The following is a 21,262-nucleotide window of genomic DNA, read 5'->3' as shown; positions in this document are numbered from 1 at the left end:
CAAAAGCTCAGCTTCTTCTCTAAGACTCATTTTTTCTATCTCTCCTGTATAAAAAGTTAATTTGTCTTGTGCTGTGGCTTGCAGAAGTCTAGGACTTACTGTAGAGGTTCTAGTAATGTCCTCTTTCTCTGTTCTCTACATCAAAGTAGCAAGTAATGTTTCAAATAGAAATCTAAGTTGCATATCTCTGTGTGCATTCATCACAGCAGTGTTTTAACTGTAGACACAAATATTATGATATCATTTATCTATTAGCAGAACATTTGTGGTAGGGGAGGAGAAATGGGTGGCATAAAATGTGGAAATTAAAATATAGCTAATCTTTTTAGACTGAAATGGAGTATGTGTCTTTGTATTCCTTATCCTGAAGTTTTGAAAATATTATGATGAAGTAATTAATTTCCTCAAGAACTGTTATCTTTATTTCATTTTAGTAGTGTTTATTAAAGAATATTAAGAAATAGCAGTGGGAATAAAAAACATGCAGTTTACAAAAATGAACAGGACCTCAATACTCTTATATCTGAATCAATAAATAATTGATGACATTAATAATCATATGAACAGCATGACTCAACAGCCAAAGCCAAAATAAATGCCAATAATGAAAAAGTTAGACACTAGAACTCCAGAATTAAAATACCAGTGAAAGATAAATTGTAGTAGTAGAATAACAAGCATTGGTTGTGAATATTTGCTCAATATAAAAATATTGAAAAATATGTGTCATTGTGGTTTTTTGAACAAAATTAGATCAATTGAGTAGGTAACATTATCAATACATTTTTTCCTAATATTTAAAGCAGTAGAATTCAGATCTGCCTTGAGTAAAGTGCTTAGGAATTAATTTCTTACATTTCACTCAGGCAAATTATATCCTTAGCTTTTCACTCAGAACATCCATCAGTAACAATGTGGTTCACAGAAGAAAAAAAAAACTGGATCTATTCAAGAAACAAAATAAGAAGATGAAAATAAGTCTGACAGAACAGTGAGCCAAATCCTGCCTTCACAGATATTCCAGGGCCTCCAGAACCACTAGTATCATTGAATCCCGTTCTAGAGTCCTTTCTCAGGCAAGACTACTACAGAGGAATCTCTCCAAGTTAAGTTTGGGGTGTCTGCCCATTTCTTTCAGGAAGCCTGCAGCATTATTTGTGCAATCTGAAAAAAAAAAAAACTAAGGCTATCTAATTATGTAGTCAAATATTTTGGTTAAATGCCTCATTCCTTGTTCTAATTATCACCTATCCCAAAGGGGAGAGCTTCGCTTTACCAAATGTAGGGACAACAAGTTTAACCTCCCCTCCCAAATTTCTTCATAGATGAGAAAACACTCAGCTGGAGTTTTCAACATATTTAACTGCAGTGTTTACCAATGTAATTTGATGTTTTTCTCAATAGAAATTTACTCAAAGCTAACAAACATCCTTTGAGAAAAAAGAAAAAATATAACCACTAAAATTTAAATGATAGAATTTTGAGTTAATGTATTTGAGTTACCAAAAAAGAAATTCTTAATGGTTCTCAAATTAGCCAGAGATTAAATTTAAGAAAACCCATTTAAATACCTAATTAAATTATTTCTTATGTGTTTCAATACAGATAATGATAGTAACACCTTAATGCTATTTCTCAAATGCTCCTACACATTACAGCTTCTATGAATAGATACAAGGGCATGCACTTTTAATTCCAACCTTCAGGTAAGTAGTAGCTTAAATGCTTTCCTGCATTACAATGTATCTACAGTTTTTAAAGTATTTGATTGACCTCAACAAAACTTTCACAAAGCTTATCTTATATTCTAATCTGACCAGAAGTAGGTTTGTATTTTGAATAGATAACCCACTTTATTTTTGTTTTTCCTTGCTTATATTTTATATATACTTGTAATTTTGAATAGAAATGTATTTTATGAGATCTTTCTAGGTACTCTACTTTATGAATTCTCATGAGATCTCCTATTCCAAGATGCTTTAAGTTTAGTTAAATTTTTACCTTTTGTGAAAGTAGATAATTATACAGTGTGTTGCATTTTATAGGTAATCATATGCTATTAATATCCATTATCTCAATCAAGAGCTTATCTTTTCTAAAAAATTGCACATATCTCACAACAGCTTTTATTCACATACTTCCATGTGCTTGCTAAATCAAGCCATTTCAATGTCCTTTATCACCAATGCAACATATTTGAAATTGTTGTCAGATTTCATGTCATTACACATTAGTGATAATAATCGTGGCTTTTTCTTCACTTTTTTTTTACCTTCCTTACCTCAAAACTTACCATCATGTCTATTTTAATATCATTTATCTTTATTGGAGTAATTATGATTCAAATCAGAGAAAGAACAGCATATGGAGAGTAGAAATGCCCTCTAAAATTGAGCATGCATATAGACACAAACAGTTAAGGGTTTGCAAGAGGTGTATGAGATGGCAGTACATAGTATCTGGAGTATCTGGTGACAGAAAATAGACTCAAAAGCTGCAGGTGTCTGCAAATCCAATTGTAGACTTGAAAGAGGAAAGGCATAAAAATAGTCTGTGATTACAAAGAAGCTGGTAAAAATGGAAAGGGAAAAGTATTGTGAGTTATTTCTAAATAGTACAGCATGGAAATGTGGAAGAAGAAATTTTACACTGTGTAAATCTGAGAAACACTACTTTATCCAGGTGATAAAGGTCAACATTAACAGTGGTAGGTCCTGTTGATCATAGGTAATTTTAACATGTTGTGATGGGAGTAGAAATATTCCTCTGGTTTTCTTTGAGCATCTGTGCTGATATAATAAAAATACTATAGGCTGAACAATTAGTATAAAGAAGAGAAATTTATTTTCTCACAGTTATGTAGGCTTATAAGTAGAACATAAAAGTCCTGGAATGTTCAGGTGCCTGGTGAGGGCTGTTCTCTGCTTCCAAGATGGTACCTTACTGCTGTGTAATCTGAAGGGGAAGAGTAATATGTCCTCACATATGAAAAAAGTGCTGGAAAAGCTGTGAGGTAACTTCATGACCAAGTCACCTCTGAGAAGCTCCATATCCTGACACTATCTTATCAGTTACTAAGTTCTACCCCATGAATTTTAGAGATGACTCATCAAAACTCTCGCAGTGAAGGCTTCTTTTCAAGACTAAGCCACTGTCTAACCAGGGTAAGAAGATTCAATCAAACACACATTGAAGAAAATTCTGTAAAACACAAGACTTATGTTTCCAAAAATATTCAAGGCTATCAAAAACAAAGAAAAAATCATCAAAACTAAAGAAGTGTGAGAAAAGAAGTCTAAAAATTTGAGAAATAAAGATCAAATATAATACAGTATAACCTTGATTCAATCTTAAGACAGAAAAGGAGTATTAAGCAAAAACTAAGGATTCATTTGGAACCAGAAGAGACCTAGAATAGCAAAAGCAATTTTAGGGAACAAAGACATGGCAGGGGGTATCACAATCCCTAACTTGAAATTATACTACAAAGCCACTATGATAAAAACAGCATGGTGCTGGCAAAGAAACAGATGCAAGGATCAGTGGAATAGATTAGAAGCTGCAGAGACAACTCCAGACATACTCAGCTACCTCATCTTTGACAAAGGAGCCAACCATCCTCACTGGATGAAAGAGAGCCTCTTTAATAAATGGTGTTGGAAAAACTGAGTTTCAAACTCCCAAAGATCAACTAGACTCATACATTTCACCATGCACTAAGCTAAGATTGAAGTGGATTAAAGATCTAAATATTAAAACAGAAACACTAAACTTACTGGAAGGTAAGTTAGGTAGAACTCTCGAAGACATTGGCATAGGAAAAGCATTTATGAACAAATCCTCAGTAGCATGGAAACTAGCACAAAGAATCAACAACTAGGATCTCATCTTATTAAAAAGCTTCTGCACTGCAAGAAAAATAGCCAAAAGAGCTAAGAGACAACCTACAGTGTGGGAAAAAAATATTATGAGCTATTCCTCAGAAAAAGGTCATTATCTAGAATACATAAAGAACTCAAAAACTCAGACCCCCCAAATATAAATACCCAATTCAAAAATGGGCATCTGAAATGAACAGACATTTCTCAGACAAAGAAGTAAAAGCAGCTAATAAATATATGGTAAAATGTTCAACATCACTGTTCATTCAAGAGATGCAGATGAAAACAATGCTGAGATTCCACCTCACCCCAGAAGGAATGGCTACTATCAAGAAATCAACCAATAACAAATGTTGGTGGGGTTGTGGGGAGAAAGGAACCCTTCTCCATTGTTGATGGGAGTGCAGACTGATGCAACCACTGTGGAAATCAATTTGCAGACACCTGAAAAAACTAGAATTAGAAGTCCCATTTGACCCAGCTATTCCTCTGCTGGGTATCTTTCCCAAAGAATTAAAAGAATCATACCACAGCAATATATGCACACCCATGTTTATAGTGCCACAGTTTGTGATAGCTAAAACATGGAAACAGTCCAAATGGCAATCAACTGGAGACTGGATAAGAAGATGTATTCTTTTTTATAAAATGGAGTACTACCCAGCCATAAATAATTGGAAACTAGAGACATTGATAGTTAAATGGATGCACATTGAGACCATAATCTTAAGTGGAATAAATAGGACACACGTGTAAATATCAAATAGTTTCTCTGGTGTGAAAACTAAAAGTGTAAATAAGGTTCAGATAGAATAATTGATAATTTGAAATAGGAAGTAAAAGTCTAAAGGTGTAGGGGAAGTGGGAATGGTAGGGGAAAGTAAATAAGGGAAAAGAAAAGAATTTGAGAAAAGGAAAAAATGGAAACAAAGTCTCTGTAAATAGGGAAGGGTGGAGGGGTTGAAGGGAGAGCATGGAAATGGGGAAAAAAAGGAGAACTAAGATACACCATGTAAAGGTACAAGATCCCACTGAGGAATGTAAATGTATTTTATATCTAAAATGTACCAATAGACTTAATGAAATTTTTTTTTAAAGTCATGAATAAGCAATCCAACAGCTACTAGATGATGCAAAGAAGGACAACATAAAATGGATTGGAGTAAATGAAAAAGCAGATGACAAAAAAATTGTTCACAGAAGTAATGGTAGAAAATTTCTTATGATGGACTGCCTCCTGCTGCCCCAGCACCCAGCACCACTGTGTGGAGTGCTGTGCCCCTGGACTGCCTTGCGGGCCACGCTCATATCTGGATTCACAATGCGAGTCACCCAGGTAAATAAAGGCCATGGTTATGAGCTCCAGAAGATAGAGCAGAAGTCAACCACAGAGAGAGGGCCTATTTGAAGGTCCTCGATGAAAATGGAACCCCACTGGAAAAGTGAAGAAAATTTCTGCAATAAACGTGCACTGGACCACTGTGGCTGGAAAGTTGATAGGATCAGCACCTCCCATTGGAACCTGGACTCACTTCAGGGGAAGGACAGCTGAAACCTGCATTAGAACCTTGCAGAGTTCAATCCAGCAGGAGGTCAGGGACCTCAACTTGGGCCTTGCAGCCAGAAATCAGCCTGAAGCTCAGTGGACTGCTGCTGGCCTGCTGAGACAAATAGACTTAGATCTGCACACTGCTGCCCATGTTGTCTATTGTGACTGCAGAGACAAACCCTGGAGACCCCTTTTTTTCTTTTCTTCATTTTCTCTCTCCCTTCTTGTTCTTCATTTCTCTTTCCTTTCCTGTTCCTGTCCTATTTCAGATTTTTTTCTCTCTTTCCTTCTCTCAATTGTCAATATTTTTATAGGAAGATGAATACAGTTTCTAGCTTTCCTTTTGCTATTAGTTTGTTGTTCTTACCTTTGCTCCTACAATGTCTTTTCCTCTTGTCTTCAACAGTTTTCCAAAGTTTGAATGATCTTCCTGTGTCCTCTAGCCTCACTTCTAACCTTTCCCTCTCCTTCCATCTCTCTGTCCCCCTTCCCCAACGCCTTCTACATTCTCTTCTCAAAGGGTAAATTTGCTATTTTGAAGGGTTCATTTTTACAAACTTATTTTGGGGTTGATTTTGATCTAGTTCATTTGGTCAGAGGTGACAGATTAATAGGTGCCATAAATTGTCATTTTCTGAGCTGTGTTTTGTGCTATCGTTGATCTGGATTGTATCACTTGGGCTAAAATGTTTTGATTGATCTAATGAGTGATCCTTCCTGGTATACTGAAAACAAGATTGCCAAAGTGCTCCCTACCCATAGGAAGGGGCTTCTGGGCCACAATTCCACAGCTCCCAGCCAAGAGGAAGGAGCTTCCAGGGCACTGTTCTACCACTCCAAGCTGAGAGGAAGGGGATTCCAGGCCACTGTTCCCCCATTCCCAGCCCAGAGGAAGGGGTTCTTGGCCTCCATTCCACCACTCCCAATGCAGAGGTATAGGCTTTGGGCCACAATTCTACTGCTCCAGCCCAGAGGAAGTGGCTTCTGGGTCACAGTTACACTGCTCCCAGTATAGAGGAGGTGAGCCATGCAGCCACAAATAGCACCCCTGCCCCCAACGAAATGAGAAGTCATGTAAACAAGACTCAAAACCAAACTTCCAGATCACCTACAGCAACCTTAAAGGGGAATGAGATGGAACATACTGATACTCAACCACCTGAACTACCTGAACTGACAACAGAATAGGATCTGGAAAAAATGAAATAAGAAATAATTTCTCAGATAACAGAAGAGATTGTGCTTGTAGTGCAAGACATGATTAATAAATCTAGAGAGGAGCTGAGGAACATGATGGAATACCAACATAGGAAACAAATGAAATCCATAAAACAGATGCAAACAGATTTCCAGGAGATCAAAAACTCCATTGAAAGTCTACACAGCAGAATTAGCCAATGTGAGGACAGAATTTCAGATATAGAAGACAAGGTTCCAATTAGTGACCTGGAAAAGAATTGTAAGGGACCACAAGAAATCAATACAGCAGCTGGTAGATGATGCAAAGAAGAATAACATAAGACTCATTGGATTCAATGAAGAAACAGAAAAGAGTGCAGATGACATAAAAAACTGTTCACAGAAGTGAGGGTAGAAAACTTCCCAAGCAGGGGAAAAGAACTTGACATACAGATAAGTGAGGCATATAGGACTTGAAATAGAATTGATAAAAAAAAAATCTATATATAGGCATATAATTGTTAAGATTCCAGAAAACCAATAGAAGAAAAAAGTTCTACAAGCAGTGAGAGAAAAGAAATAAATCACATACAAAGGAAAACCAGAATCACAGCAGACTTTCAACACAGACCATCAAGGCAAGAAGAGCTTGCAATGACATATTCCAAGCCCTAAAGGAAAACAGCCTCCAACCCAGATTGATGTACCCTGCAAAACTACCTTTCAAAATTGATGGAGAAATAAGATACTTTCATGACAAAGAGCACCTTTGGAACTTCATGAATACCAAACCAGAACTCCAAAAATTTTAGACAATATCCTAGGAAAAGACAATAAGGAGCACAACCCCAGGAGGTCCATTAGAATGAATCTATTGGGCATCACAAGAAATTAAATGTAAAGGGGGAGAATCCAAAAATAAGAAAAAGACATGACAATGATAACTCAATATGTATCAGTTATAATCATCAATGTGAATGGTCTCAATCCACCAATCAAAAGAAATGGTCTGGCAGAATGGTTCAAGAAGCAAAATCCAGCAATATGCTGCATACGTTAAACATACTTAATTCAAAATGAAACTCGTAGACTAAAAGATGAAGGATGGAAAACAATGCTTCATGTGACAGGGATCCCCCCCAAAAGCCTGAGAAGCTATCTTCTTTGCAGATCAAGTAGATTTCAACCCAACACTTATTAAGAGAGAAAAAGAAGGAGACTATATCCTTGCAATGGAAAAAAACAAACAGAAAGAGATGACAATCAAAAATATATATGCACCAACCACTAGTGCACCAAACTATATAAAACAAACACTAAAGGACATGAAAAGTCATATGTACATTAATACAATAGTAGTGGAGGACATAAGTACCCCACTGTCACAAATAGATAGATCAACTAGACAAAAAATAAGTGATAAAATATTAGAACTCAATCAAACCATTGAACAAATGAACTTAACAGATCTTTACAAAGTGTTTCACCCTACAAAATTAGAACAAACATTCTTTTCAGCTGCACATGGGCAGTTCTCCAAAATAGACCACTTACTCACTCATAAAACATGTTTAAGTAAATGCAAAGGAATTGAAGTTATCCCCTGTATATTATCAGACCATAGTACAATGAAATTAGAGATCCATAGCAAAGAAAACCACAAAAAATTCAAAAACACATGGAAATTGAAAAACACACTTCTGAATAAGCAATGTGTCACAGAGGAATTTAAAGAAGAAATCAGACAGCTCCTTCAATTAAATTACAATGACAATAAAACATATCAGAATCTATGGGACACAATGAAAGCTGTCTTATGAGGGAAATTCATAGCAGTGAATACTTATATTAGGAAAACAAAATGAGCCCAATTAAACAACCTGATGCTGAACCTCAAGCTACTAGAAAAAGAAGAGCAGGACAAACCCAAAGCTCATAGAAGGGAGGAAATTATAAAGATCAGAGCAGAAATCAATTCAATGGAGAGTAAGAGAATGTTACAAAAAATGAATGAAGCCAAGAGTTGATTCTTAGAAAAAATAAACAAAATTGACAAACCCTTAGCCTACCTTATCAGAAAAGGGAAAGAAAAGGCCAAAATCCATGCAATTAGGAATGAAAAGAGTGAAATTACAACAGACCCAATAGAAATCCAGAGGATAATCAATACCTACTTCAAGAACCAACACATTAATAAGACAGAAAACACAGAAGAAATGGACAAATTTCTAGATATGTATGAATCACCAAAGTTGAACAAAGAAGACCTAAAAATTCTGAACAACTCAATATCAACCAATGAAATTGAAAATGTAACTAAAAACTTACCAACTAAGAAAAGCTCAGGTCCTGATGGCTTCACTGCTGAATTCTACAAGACATTTAGAGAGGAACTACTGCCACTACTGTTGAAACTCTTCAATGAAATTGAAAGGGAAGCAATACTCCCAAATTCATTCCTGGAAGCAAGCATTACCTTGATCCCCAAACCAGAGAAAACCCAACCAAAAAAGAGAACTATAGGCCAATCTCACTAATAAACATAGATGCAAAAATCCTTAATAACATACTGGCAAATAGAATGCAGAAGATCATCAAGAAGATCATACACCCTGATCAAGTGGGATTCATCCCAGGGATGCAGGAATGGTTCAATATATGCAAATCAATCAATGTAATACACTATATCAATAGAGCCAAGGACAAAAACCATATGATTATCTCCATAGATGCAGAAAAAGCATTTGACAAAATCCAACATGCATTTATGATAAAAACTCTACAAAATATTAGAATAGATGGTCTTTACCTCAATCTGACAAAAAGCATCTATGAAAAACCAACAACCAGTATTATACTAAATGGTCAAACACTGAAGTCCTTCCCACTAAAATCAGGAACAATACAAGGATGTACACTATCACCACTCTTGTTCAATATAGTTTTGGAATCATTAGCCATGGCAATTAGACAAGAGAAAGAAATAAAAGGAATAAAGATAGGAAATGAAGAATTCAAATTGTCATTATTTACAGATGACAAGATACTCTATGTAGAAGACCACAAGAACACCACCAAAAGTATTCTAGACTTAATAACCAAAGTCAATGAAGTAGCTAGACACAAGGTCAACACAAAAATCAATAGTTTACTTCTACACAAAAAACAGACTCACTGATACAGAAATAGAGCAAATAATTCCTTTCACAATAGCATCCAAAAAACTGAAATGCCTAGGAATCAACCTAACTAAAGAAATCAAAGACCTCTTCTCTGAAAACTAAATCACTCTGAAAAGAGGGATTGAAGAAGATATCAGAAAATGGAAAGACATCCCCTGCTCCTGGGTAGGAAGGATCAACATAGTGAAAATCTCCAGACTTCCAAAACTGCTATATAGATTCAATGCAATCCTAATTGAAATCCCAGCAACATATTTCATGGACCTTGGGAAAACAATCCAAAAATTCATTTGGAGCAAGAAGAGACCCAGAATAGCTAACACAATTCTAGGTAACAGAGACATGGCAAGAGGTATCATAATCCCTACTTGCAACAATACTACAAAGCTACTGTGTTAAAAACAGCATGGTACTGGCAAAGAAACAGACCTCAGGACCAGTGGAACAGATTAGAATGCAGAATCAACTACAGACACACTCAGCCATCTCATCTTCAATAAATGAGCCAAAAACCCTCACTGGAAGAAAGATAGCCTCTTTAATAAATGATGCTGCCAAAATTGGTTTTCAGCTTGCCAAAGATTAAAACTAGATCTATATCGTTTGCCATGCACTAAACTAAAATTGAAATGGATTAAAGATCTAAATATTAAAATAGAAATGCTGAACTGGATGGAACAGATATTAGGTAGAAATCTTGAAGACATTAGTGTAGGAAAAGATTTTTATGAACAAAATCCCAGTTGCCCATGAACTAGCACAAACAATCTAACAGTGGGATCTGTTCTTATTAAAAAGCTTCTGCACAGCAAGAGAAACCACCAGCAGTGTGAAGAGACAACCCACAATGTGTGAAAAAAATCTTCCCCTACTGTTCCTCAGACAAAGGCCTACTATCTTGGATCTATAAAGAATTTAAAAAGATTAGACCTACCAAATTTAAAGACCCAATCCAAAAATGGGCACCTGTAATGAAGAGACATTTCTCAGACAAAGAAGTAGAAATAGAAAATAAATATATGAAAAAATGTTCAACATCACTGGTCATTCGAGAGATGCAAATGAAAATAATGCTGGGATTCCACCTCACTCCTGAAGGAATGGCTGCTATCATGAAATCAACCAGTAACAAATGCTGGTGGGGCTGTGGGGAAAGAGGAACCCTCCTGCACTGCTGGTGGGAGTGTAAACTGTTGCAACCACTGTGGAAATTAGTATGGAGCTACCTCAGAGAACTAGGACTAGATGTCCCATTTGATCCAGCTTTCCCCTGCTGGGTATCTTCCCCAAATAATTAAATGTATCATACCACAGTGATATCTGTGCACCCATGTTCATAGCAGCACAAGTTGCAACAGCTAAAACTTGGAATCAGCTGAAATGCCCATCAACTGGAGACTGGATAAAGAAAATGTGCTTGTATTTATAAAATGGAGTACTACTCAGCCATAAAAAATGAGAAATTAGAGACTTTTATAGCTAAGTGGATGTACATTTTTGCTTTACTCTTAAGTGACATAAACAGGACACACATGTGTAAATACCAAATAGTTTCTCTAGTGTAAGAAACTGAAAGTGTAAATAAGGACTACAATTTATAATAGATAATGTGAAATAGGAAGAAAAGTGGCAAAGGGGAAGGGGAATTTGGAGGGGTAGGGGAAAGGAAAGAAGGGAATGGAATTAATATGAAAAAATGAAAAAAATGGAAACAAAGTCTTTGTAAATAAGGACGTATGGAGGAGTTGAAGGGAGGGCAGGGTAAGGGGGATAAATAAGAACCAAGAGAGATTATGTAAAGGTGCAAATATCCAATGATGAATGTCATTGTATAGTATACCTAAAATATTCCAATGATTAAAATGAGTAATTGATAATGTGAAATAGGAAGAAAAGTTCCAAAGGGGTAGGGCAAGAGGGAGGGGTAGGGGAAAGGAAAGAAGGGGAAGGAAAAATGATGAGAAATGGAAAATATGGAAACAAAGTCTTTATAAATAGGGAAGGGTGGAGGAGTGAAGGGAGTGTGGGGAATGGGGAATAAATACGAACCAAGAAACATAGCATAAAGTACAAGTTCCCAATGAGAAATGTAAATGTATTGAATACCTAATATGTACCAATAAAAGGATTAAAAATGAAAAGATTGCCTAAGTGTTACTAGAGACTCAAAACATGAAGACCAGGTATACCTGGAAGACACCTCTGAGAAGCATTCATTCCATAAGTGTTCTAGATGCAAGCAATAAACATAGTCACAATAAGCAATACTGAAGTATCACCCCAGGAATTTCACCAAAAATAGCACAAGAAAACAAAAATAGAAATGAGAAAACACCTAAACAAGGCACAAACCCAGACTTTCAGCTCACTAAAGGCAAATTCTAGGGGGCAAAATTTGAAAAAATGTGATAGTCAAATGACCTGGCCACCCTGAACTGATAGCAGAAGAAGTAACAAAACAGATGAATGATGCTATAGAAAAATAAAAAAAGAAATATTTTCCCAGATAACTACAGAGATGATGAGCAGAATGAAAGACACTGTTAGGGTTCCTAGAACAGAAATACATTTTTAAAAATAGTTGAGCTCAGGAACATGATAGAATCCATGAATGCCCAGCATAGGAAAGAAATGGAAACAATGAAACAGATTCAGATATTCAGGAGATTAGAAACTCTATTGAAAGTATTTTCAGCAGAATGAGCCAATGAAAAGACAGACTATTGGGCCTGGAAGACTGGATTGTGGTTAGTGACCATGAAAATAAAGATTTCTTGACAATAGTAAGGGACCATGAGAAATCTATCCAGCAGCTCCTAGATAATGCAAAGGAGAATAGCAAACGACTGACAGGAGTCCACGGGAAAATAGGAGAATGTACAAGTGACATTATAAAAAAGTATTCAGAGCAGTAATAGCAGAAAACTTCCCAGAGGAAAAGAATTTGACATACAGATAAGTGAGGTATATAGGACTTCAACTAGCCAGGATCAAAAAAAAAATACTAGACATATAATAGTCAAGATCCCAGAAACCCAACAGAAGCACAAAATACTGAAAGCACTTAGAAAAAAGAAACAAGTCACCTATAAAGGAAAGCCCATCAGAATCACAGCATATTTTTCAACACAAACCCTCAAGTAAAGGAGAGCCTGGAGTGAAGTATTTCAAGTCCTAAAAGAAAACAACCTCCAACCTACATTGATGTATCCTGCAAAACTATCTTTCAAAATTGATACAGAAATATGATACTTCCACAACAAAGAGCTCCTGAGAAACTTCATGGATACCAAAACAGTACTCCAAATGATTCAAAACAATACCATAGAAAAAAGCAATGAGGGTCACAACTCCATGAAGACAACAGAGTGAAGCCATCAAGCAAGGCAAGAAATTAAAGGAAAAGGGGAGAAAATAAAATATGAAAGAGTAAAACAACCAAAGCCAGAAAAATATCATGACAAGGATGTCAATACATATCAGATATAACCATAAATATTAATGGCCCCTACTCATCAATCAAAAAAAAAAAATAGGCCAGCAGAATGGATTAAGAAGTGCAATACAACAATATGCTGTATGTGAAAAACACATTTAATTCAAAAAGAAATTCATGGACTTAAAATAAAAGGATGGAAAACAACTCTCCATGCAACAGGAATGTGGAAAAAAGCAGAGGTAGCAATCTTATTTGCACACAAAGTAGATTTCAAGCCAAAACTAATTAAGAGAGACAAAGAAGTTCACTACATCCTTGTAAAGGGAATGATCCAAGAGGAAGAGATGACAATCATAAATATATATGCACCAAATATTAGTGCACCCAACTACACAAAGCAAACATTAATGGACATGAAAAACCAAATAAACACTAATAAAATTATTGTACAGGACATCAATACCCCACTGTCACAAAGAGGCAGAGCATCTAGACAGAAAATCAATACAAAATATAAGAACTCCACCAAAATTTTGAACAAATGGACTTAATAGATGTGTACAGAGTATTCCACTCTACAAAATCAGAATGCATATTTTCATAGAAAATGTTTAAGTAAATGCAAAGGAATTGAAGTTATCCCATATTATCAGACCATAGTCAAATTAAATTTGAGATGAATAGCATGAGAAACCACAAGAACTTCATAAACACATGGAAATGAAATAAAACTCTTCAGAACAGCCAATGGGTCACAGAAGAAATTAGACAATTTCTACAGTTAAATGATAATTCCAATGCAACATGAAGGAATCTATGGGACATAATGTAAGTAGTCCTATGATGGAAATTCATAGCAGTGAACACCCATACTAGAAAGCAGAGCATACTCAAATAAATGACCTAATGCTGAACCTCAAGCTCCTAGAAAAAAGAAGACAAATGCACAACTTGTACAAGGAGGAAATTATAAAGATCAGAGGAGAAATCAATGCGATGGAGACTAAGAGAATGATATAAAAAATCAATGAATCACAGAGTTGGTTCATTGAAAGAATAAATAAAATTGACAAATCCTTAGCCAAACTTATCAAGAATAGGAAAGAAAATGTTCAAATCCATGCAATTAGGAAAAAAAGGGTGAAATCACAATAGATCCAGGAGAAATCCAGAGGATCATCAATATCTCCTTCAAGAACCTGTACTCTAATAAAATGGAAAACAGAAGAAATGGACAGATTCCTAGAGTCATATGAATTTCCAAATCTTAATCAAGAAGATATAAAAGTTTTATCTATGAAAAAAGCCAACATTATACTAAGTGGTCAAAAACCAAAATCTTTCACACTAAAATCAGAAACAAGACAAGGATGTCCACTATCACCACTCCTGTTCAATATACTTCTGGAAACATTAGCCACAGCAATTAGACAAGAGAAAAAAAATAAAGGGAGTAAAGGTAGGATGTGAAGAATTTATACTGTCCTTATTTGCTGACATGATACACTACATATAAGATCAAAAAAAAAAAAACCAACAAAAAAGAAAAACCTCTGCTAAAAGACTTCAAGACTTGATTGACAGATTCAGTAGAGTAGCTGGATACCAGGTCAATACTCAAAAATAAATAGCCTTCTTCCACACAAATAAGAGACTCACTGAGAGATAAATTTGGGGAACAATTTCTTTCACAGTAGCATCCAAAAAATGAAATATCTAGGAATCAATTTAACAAAGGATGCAAAAGCCCTCTTTGAAAAACTACATCACTCTGAAAAAAGAGATTTAAGAGGATATAAGAAAATGGAAAGATATCTCCTATTCCTGAGTAGGAAGAACCAATATAGTGAAAATAGTCATACATCCCAAACTGCTATATAGATCCAATGCAATCCAAATTGCAATCTTAACAGTATATTTCACAAAACTAGAGAAAACAGCCCAAAAATTCATTTGGAACCAGAAGAGGCCTAGAATAGCCAAAACAATTCTAGGCAATAAAGACACGACAGAGGCTATCACAATCCCCAACATGAAACTATACTACAAAGCCACTGTGATAAAAACAGCATGGTACTGGCAAAGAAACGGACCCAAAGATCAGTGGAATAGATTAGAAGGTACAGAAGCAATTCCAGAAATATTCAACCACCTCATCTTTGAGAAAGAATATGACCACCCTCACTAGAGGAAAGATACCCTCTTCAATAATTGGTGCTGGAAAAACTGAGTTTCAAACTTCCAAAGATTAAAACTAGACCCATATCTTTCACCATGCACTAAACTAAAATTAAGTTGACCAAGATCTAAATAATAAAACAGAAATACTAAACTTGCTGGAAGATAGGTTAGGTAGAACTCATGAAGCCAATGGAATAGAAAAAGACTTTATGAGCAGAAACTCAATAGCAAGGGAACTAGCACAAAGAATCAACAACTTGGATCTCATCTTATTAAAAAGCTTCTGCATCAACAAAGCTAACAGATAACCTATAATGTGGGGAAAAAAAATTTCCAGCTGTTCCACGGACAAAGATCTACTATCAAGAATATATAAAGAACTTAAAAAATCAGACCCCCAAATTTAAAGACCTAGTTCAAAAATGGGCATCTGAAATGAACAAATATTTCTCAAAGAAGTAGAAGCAGAAAATAAACATATGAAAAAAAATTCAACATCACTATTCATTTGAGAGATGCAGATGAAAACAACACTGAGATTCCACTTCACCCCAGAAAGAATGGCTGCTATCAAGAAATCAATGAACAAAAAATGCTGGCTGGATTGTGGGGAAAAAGGAACCCGTCTCCATTATTGTTGGAAATGCAGACTGGTGCAACCTTTGTGGAAATCAATATGGTAATACCTCAAAAAACCAGAATTAGAGGTCCCATTTGACCCAGCTATTCCCCTGCTGGGTATCCTCCCCAAGGAGTTAAATGAATCATACCACAGCTGTATATGCACACCCATATTTAGAGTGGCACAGTTTGTATTAGGTAAAACTTGGAAATAGCCCAATTGCCCATCAACTGGAGATTGAATTAAAAAAGATCTGGTTTTCTTATAAAACAGAGTACTACTTAGCCATGAAGAGTGAGAAGCTAGAGGCATTTATAGCTAAATAGATGACCATTGAGGTCATACTGTTTAGTGAAATAAATAGGACACTCGCATGTGAATACTGAACAGTTTCTCTGGTGTGAGAAACTAAAAGTGTAAATATGGATCAAAATGTATAATAGATAATGAGAAATAGGAAGAAAATGTCTAGTGGGGAAGTGGAATTGGGAGGAATAGGGGAAACAAAGGAAGAAAAAGGAAAAAATATGAGAAAAGAAACAAAATGGAAACAGTCTTTGTAAATAGGGAGAGGTGGAAGGCTTGAAGTAAGGGCAGAGAAATGAGGAAAAAATAAGGTACAAATCAAAATGATGAGTGTTATTCAATTGTATACCTAAAATGTACCAATAAATGTAATAAAAAAGAAAAATATGCATGGAAAAAAAATTTAACATACAGATAAGTGAGGCATGTAGAACTCAAATTAGTAATGATCAAAAAAATGTACACCAGGGGCTGGGGATTTAGCTCACTGGTTTCACATCCTGCTGTGCAAGCACAAGGACTGGAGTTTGATCCCCGATACCAAAAAAATAAAACATAAAAAATAAAAAAATAAAAAAATCTACACCAAAGCATATAAGTCAGGATTTCAGAAATTCAACACTGGAACAGAATATTAAAAGCTGTCAGAGAAATTAAACAAATCACATATAAAATAAAATGCTACAGAATCACAGCAGATTTCTCAACACAAATTCTTAAGACAAGGATAGCTTGCAGTGAAGTATTTAAAGTCCTAAAAGACTAATGTACCCTCCAAAATTATTTTTCCAAACTGATGGAGAAATAAGATATTTCCATTAAAAGAACACCTGAGGAAATTCATGAACACCAAACCAGCACTACAAAATGTTCTGAAGGACATTCTTGAAAGAGATAACAAAGACTACAATTCCATTAACCCTAACAGAATGAATCATCTAGGGAGGGAAAACAATTAAACAGAAGAGAAGGCAGGGAGCCAAGAATAGGAAAATAACATGAGAAGGATGAGCCAATACATATCATTTATAACCAGCAATGTTAATGTTCTCAATTCAAGAATAAAAAAAATAGACTGTTAGAATGGATCAAGAAGCAAGATCTAACATTATGTTGTATAAATGAAAAACATTTAATTAAAAACATTTCATAGACTGAATGTCAAAGGATGAAAAACAATATTCTATGTGACAGGAAGCTAGACAAAAGCAAGGATAGCTATCCTATTTGTAGACAAAGTGGATTTCAAGCCAATACTGATCAAGAGAGACAAAGAATGTCACGACATCTTTGTCAAAGGAACAATCCAAAAGGAAGAGGTAACATATATATATATATATATATATAATACCAGTGCACACAACTATATTAAACAAATACTAAGGGACATGAAAAATCAAATAAGCACTAATATAATTGTAATGAGAGATTTCAATAACCCACTATTACAAATAGACAGATTAATTAGATAAACAACCAAACAATGAAATATTAGAACTAAAACAAACTGCTTTTTTGAACCAAAATTTTGAAGAAATAGACTTAGTAGATGTCTACAGAGTGTTCAACCCCACAACATCAGAATATATATTTTTCTCAGGTACATAGTGTCCCGGCCCGCGGGTAAGTCAATGGAGACCCTAGAGGGGGGGTGAGAATGACAAAGGACAGGGGACACGAGAGATGGAGACAAGACAGGTTTCTGATCAAGTCTCGTTTATTGCGGAAGCTGCTACAACATATATACCGTAGGGCTAGAGGGGAAGAGCAAGAGGAGGGTACTGGGGCTACTTCCTTGTTGCCGGGTAGATTTGCAGCAGGCCCGGATATGTCCGTAAAAGGCACTCAAGAGTTCTAGCGGGGGGGCAAGGCCCCCCACAGGTCCTCCCTTTAAAATTATAATTATAAGAAAGGCGTCAGGAGAGCCAAGCCTGCGGGGGCTGAGCCTGTCTTGGGTCAGAGCAACATACGTGTCTGCACCATGCACCTTACCCGTCATCGGTTAACCAGAGAATCAAGGCTCTGGCACCTGTCTTAGGCGGCACACGAGGGCTCTCTCATTGCATGGCACGCTTGCTCAGTTGCCCGTCATTGGCTTGCCAGCCCACTCACCAGGTGGGGCGAGAACACTTCGCCACGGCAAGGACCTAATCGATGGTCCGACATTCGTCCTGGTCAGCCATTGCCAATCTATTATAGTAGACCTGTATGGGCGCTGTTTTTATTGCCTCTATCTGGGCTCTAAGAAAGGCCATGATTTTGTTATAAAGTATGGGCCCTAAAGAAATGAGCAAGAGTAGACCCAATAAGGGTCCCAGCAAAGGGAGGAGATAAGGGAGGAAAACATTGAGGCCAGTCCAGAGGGGATTTTGAGTGAATTCTTGTCGTCGTCTGTTTAAATCTTCCTGAAGTTCGCAAATTTTTCCCCTGACGATCCCAGATTTATTGGCATAGAAACAACAATATTCATTTAGGGCTATGCAAATCCCTCCTTGTTCCGCCATGAGGAGGTCCAGACCCCTTCTATTTTGAAGGACCACCTCATCCAGAGAATCAATCTGATCTTGTATATCTGTAAGAGTGTTGGAGAGAGCTTGAACATCATTAATCAATTGGTTGGATAATTTGGCATAGGAATGTAACGCCACTCCGACGCCAGCAGAGCCAGTGGCAAGGGCGCCGGACACCCCTAGCCCCACGAGCAAGGGGACCAGTGAGACGCCCTTTTATGTCGCCCAGCGATATAGTCAAAGCTGGGCAAGGGCACTGGCTCATCTCCAGGAATAAGGGAGATGTCCGGGAGGACAGTCGCCACCATGCACAGCCCAGTCCAATTAGTAGGGAGGGAGGTGAATGCCAAGCTCCCTCCACAGACGAGCATGTGACCCGGGGCAGGGCAAATGGTGGCAGGGCCATTAAGCACTACCGAGCAGAGAGAGAAATTTTGGACTCCAACACATATATCGAAACTATTGTTGTGGCCTGTATTTAGATAGCAAACTGAGGCATTGAACTGTACTGGCTGGACCCTGAAGGGCAGAGAAAAACTGCAATTATAACTAGAACTGTTGGCATAGTTAGTTTGGTCGACAACTGGCAAGGCAAGGGGCAGGGGTGTGTCAAGAGTCAAGCATAGCCAACAATCCGCAGCAAAGGCTGGGTTGGATGTATTGATCAAATGATAAGTGGCCTCTAGGACACTCAGGGTTTGGGCGTCAGGGTCTGGGCCTCGAGGTTTGGGAAGGACCAGTGGATGATAATTTAGGGAGGGATACATCTCTTGGATGATAGTCTCAAGTTGTTTTTGCACTCGCTCTTCCCTGAGCTGATCTGAAGGCCCACCACCATCAGATATATGGGTTGGGGCCTGTGGCAGCCAGCAGACATCTTTGCCGAGACCACCACTGCAAGAGGCTTGGCCAAATTTAGAATATCCAGTGGGGCTGGGAAAATCCCAGTCACCTCCGACGGAGCCCCTGTAAGTTCTTTGTAGAACAGCAGTTAAATATATTTTTCCATCGGAATATGTACATTGTTGGGCTTCAGTGTAACAGGTAGAATGCATCTCTGAGGCCATGACACAACTGGCAGGGCATGGCCCTGGTTTGCCATTGACAGTTGGTATGATTTTAGGCTTAGTGACACATTTCCATTTTTGGTTATATCCTCCCACTAATGCGGCCTCATAAACTAAGTAGGCAATCTTGTCACCGCAATCAGTACTACGAGTGTAACTTGTGGTTGCAGCCCTGCCAGAACCCCAAGCACAGTCACAGGGGTTACCATACAGGGCAATGAGCAATTGTTCTTTGTTAACTGGTTGAAATCCACTTTTTGTTGTCGATGCCAGGAACAGCAACAGACCATGCAACGGAATCAGGGATGTCATCTTCTTAACCTGTAAGCAAAATTTCGTCCTGTGATGTAAACAAGGCTGGGCTGTAGATAAGAGAGTTAGGCTAACCTGATTAAGCTTTTGAAGATAACCAATGTGGACATATTACAATAACATATTCAGAACTTAACCAATGTAAACATTTTGTAACAACATATTCAGTGCTTAAATATCAAGGACAACCAATACAATCAATTTATAACATATTTAGATAATATTCATTGTGATATGTCTCCCATAAGATTATATAATATAAAATTTACTAGGGGGTCCCTTTAATGAATTAAGACCAGAATAATCATTTTCTGGGTGGCCACTTCTATATTCATCAAAGGGAGTTCCCATCTATAATCGTTTTGACAAACAATTAAGAATATATATCTTTTTATTTTATGACTGTTAATTGCAATTTGATTGTTGCATGTGGGTGACAAGGCACGTCACTTTCATAAAATAAATTTCAGTGGTACTTTAATCAATTAACAACCTGGGAAGAAAAGCATGTCTTTAGTTTAATAATATTTATCTATAAGTCAATTTAACAATAGGCGAATATCCTTTGAAAAGGAAGGAACATATTGAGCTCAACTGTACGAACACAAACAACAGACAATAGACAAACATATGATACAGTGTATAAATTAGGGTGCACCCAAATATAACTAGCCAAATTGAATTATACTATTCTCTTTATGATTATTAGATTGTAATTGTAGACGCCATTGTTAACTGGTTGAAATTGGACAATGTTGGATCATTGGCATCATCAACACGCTTATCAACTTGTTTTACTAAGCGTTCTGGAAGCCACCTGGCTGACTTCATTTCCTTGGAGTAAACACACACTGACCCTCGGCCCTAGACGAGTACGGGATCAGGCCCATGCCATGAGTGGTCCAGGGGGTCTCTCCACATCACAGAGGCAAATTGTTTTTGCGTCTCTGGTTGCCAGAAACGGTTGGCTGCAGATAAACCTTTGGCATCCAAATTTAAGAAGTTAAGAATAAATAGTGCATGTGATATCAGGT

Source organism: Heterocephalus glaber, unplaced genomic scaffold (genome assembly GCF_053883595.1).
Source record: "Heterocephalus glaber isolate CG9 unplaced genomic scaffold, H.glaber_assembly_v1.0 deba00000470, whole genome shotgun sequence".
Classification (NCBI taxonomy): Eukaryota; Metazoa; Chordata; class Mammalia; order Rodentia; family Bathyergidae; genus Heterocephalus; species Heterocephalus glaber.
The sequence above is the reverse complement of the archived record's forward strand: the minus strand, read 5'-3'. Positions refer to the sequence as shown.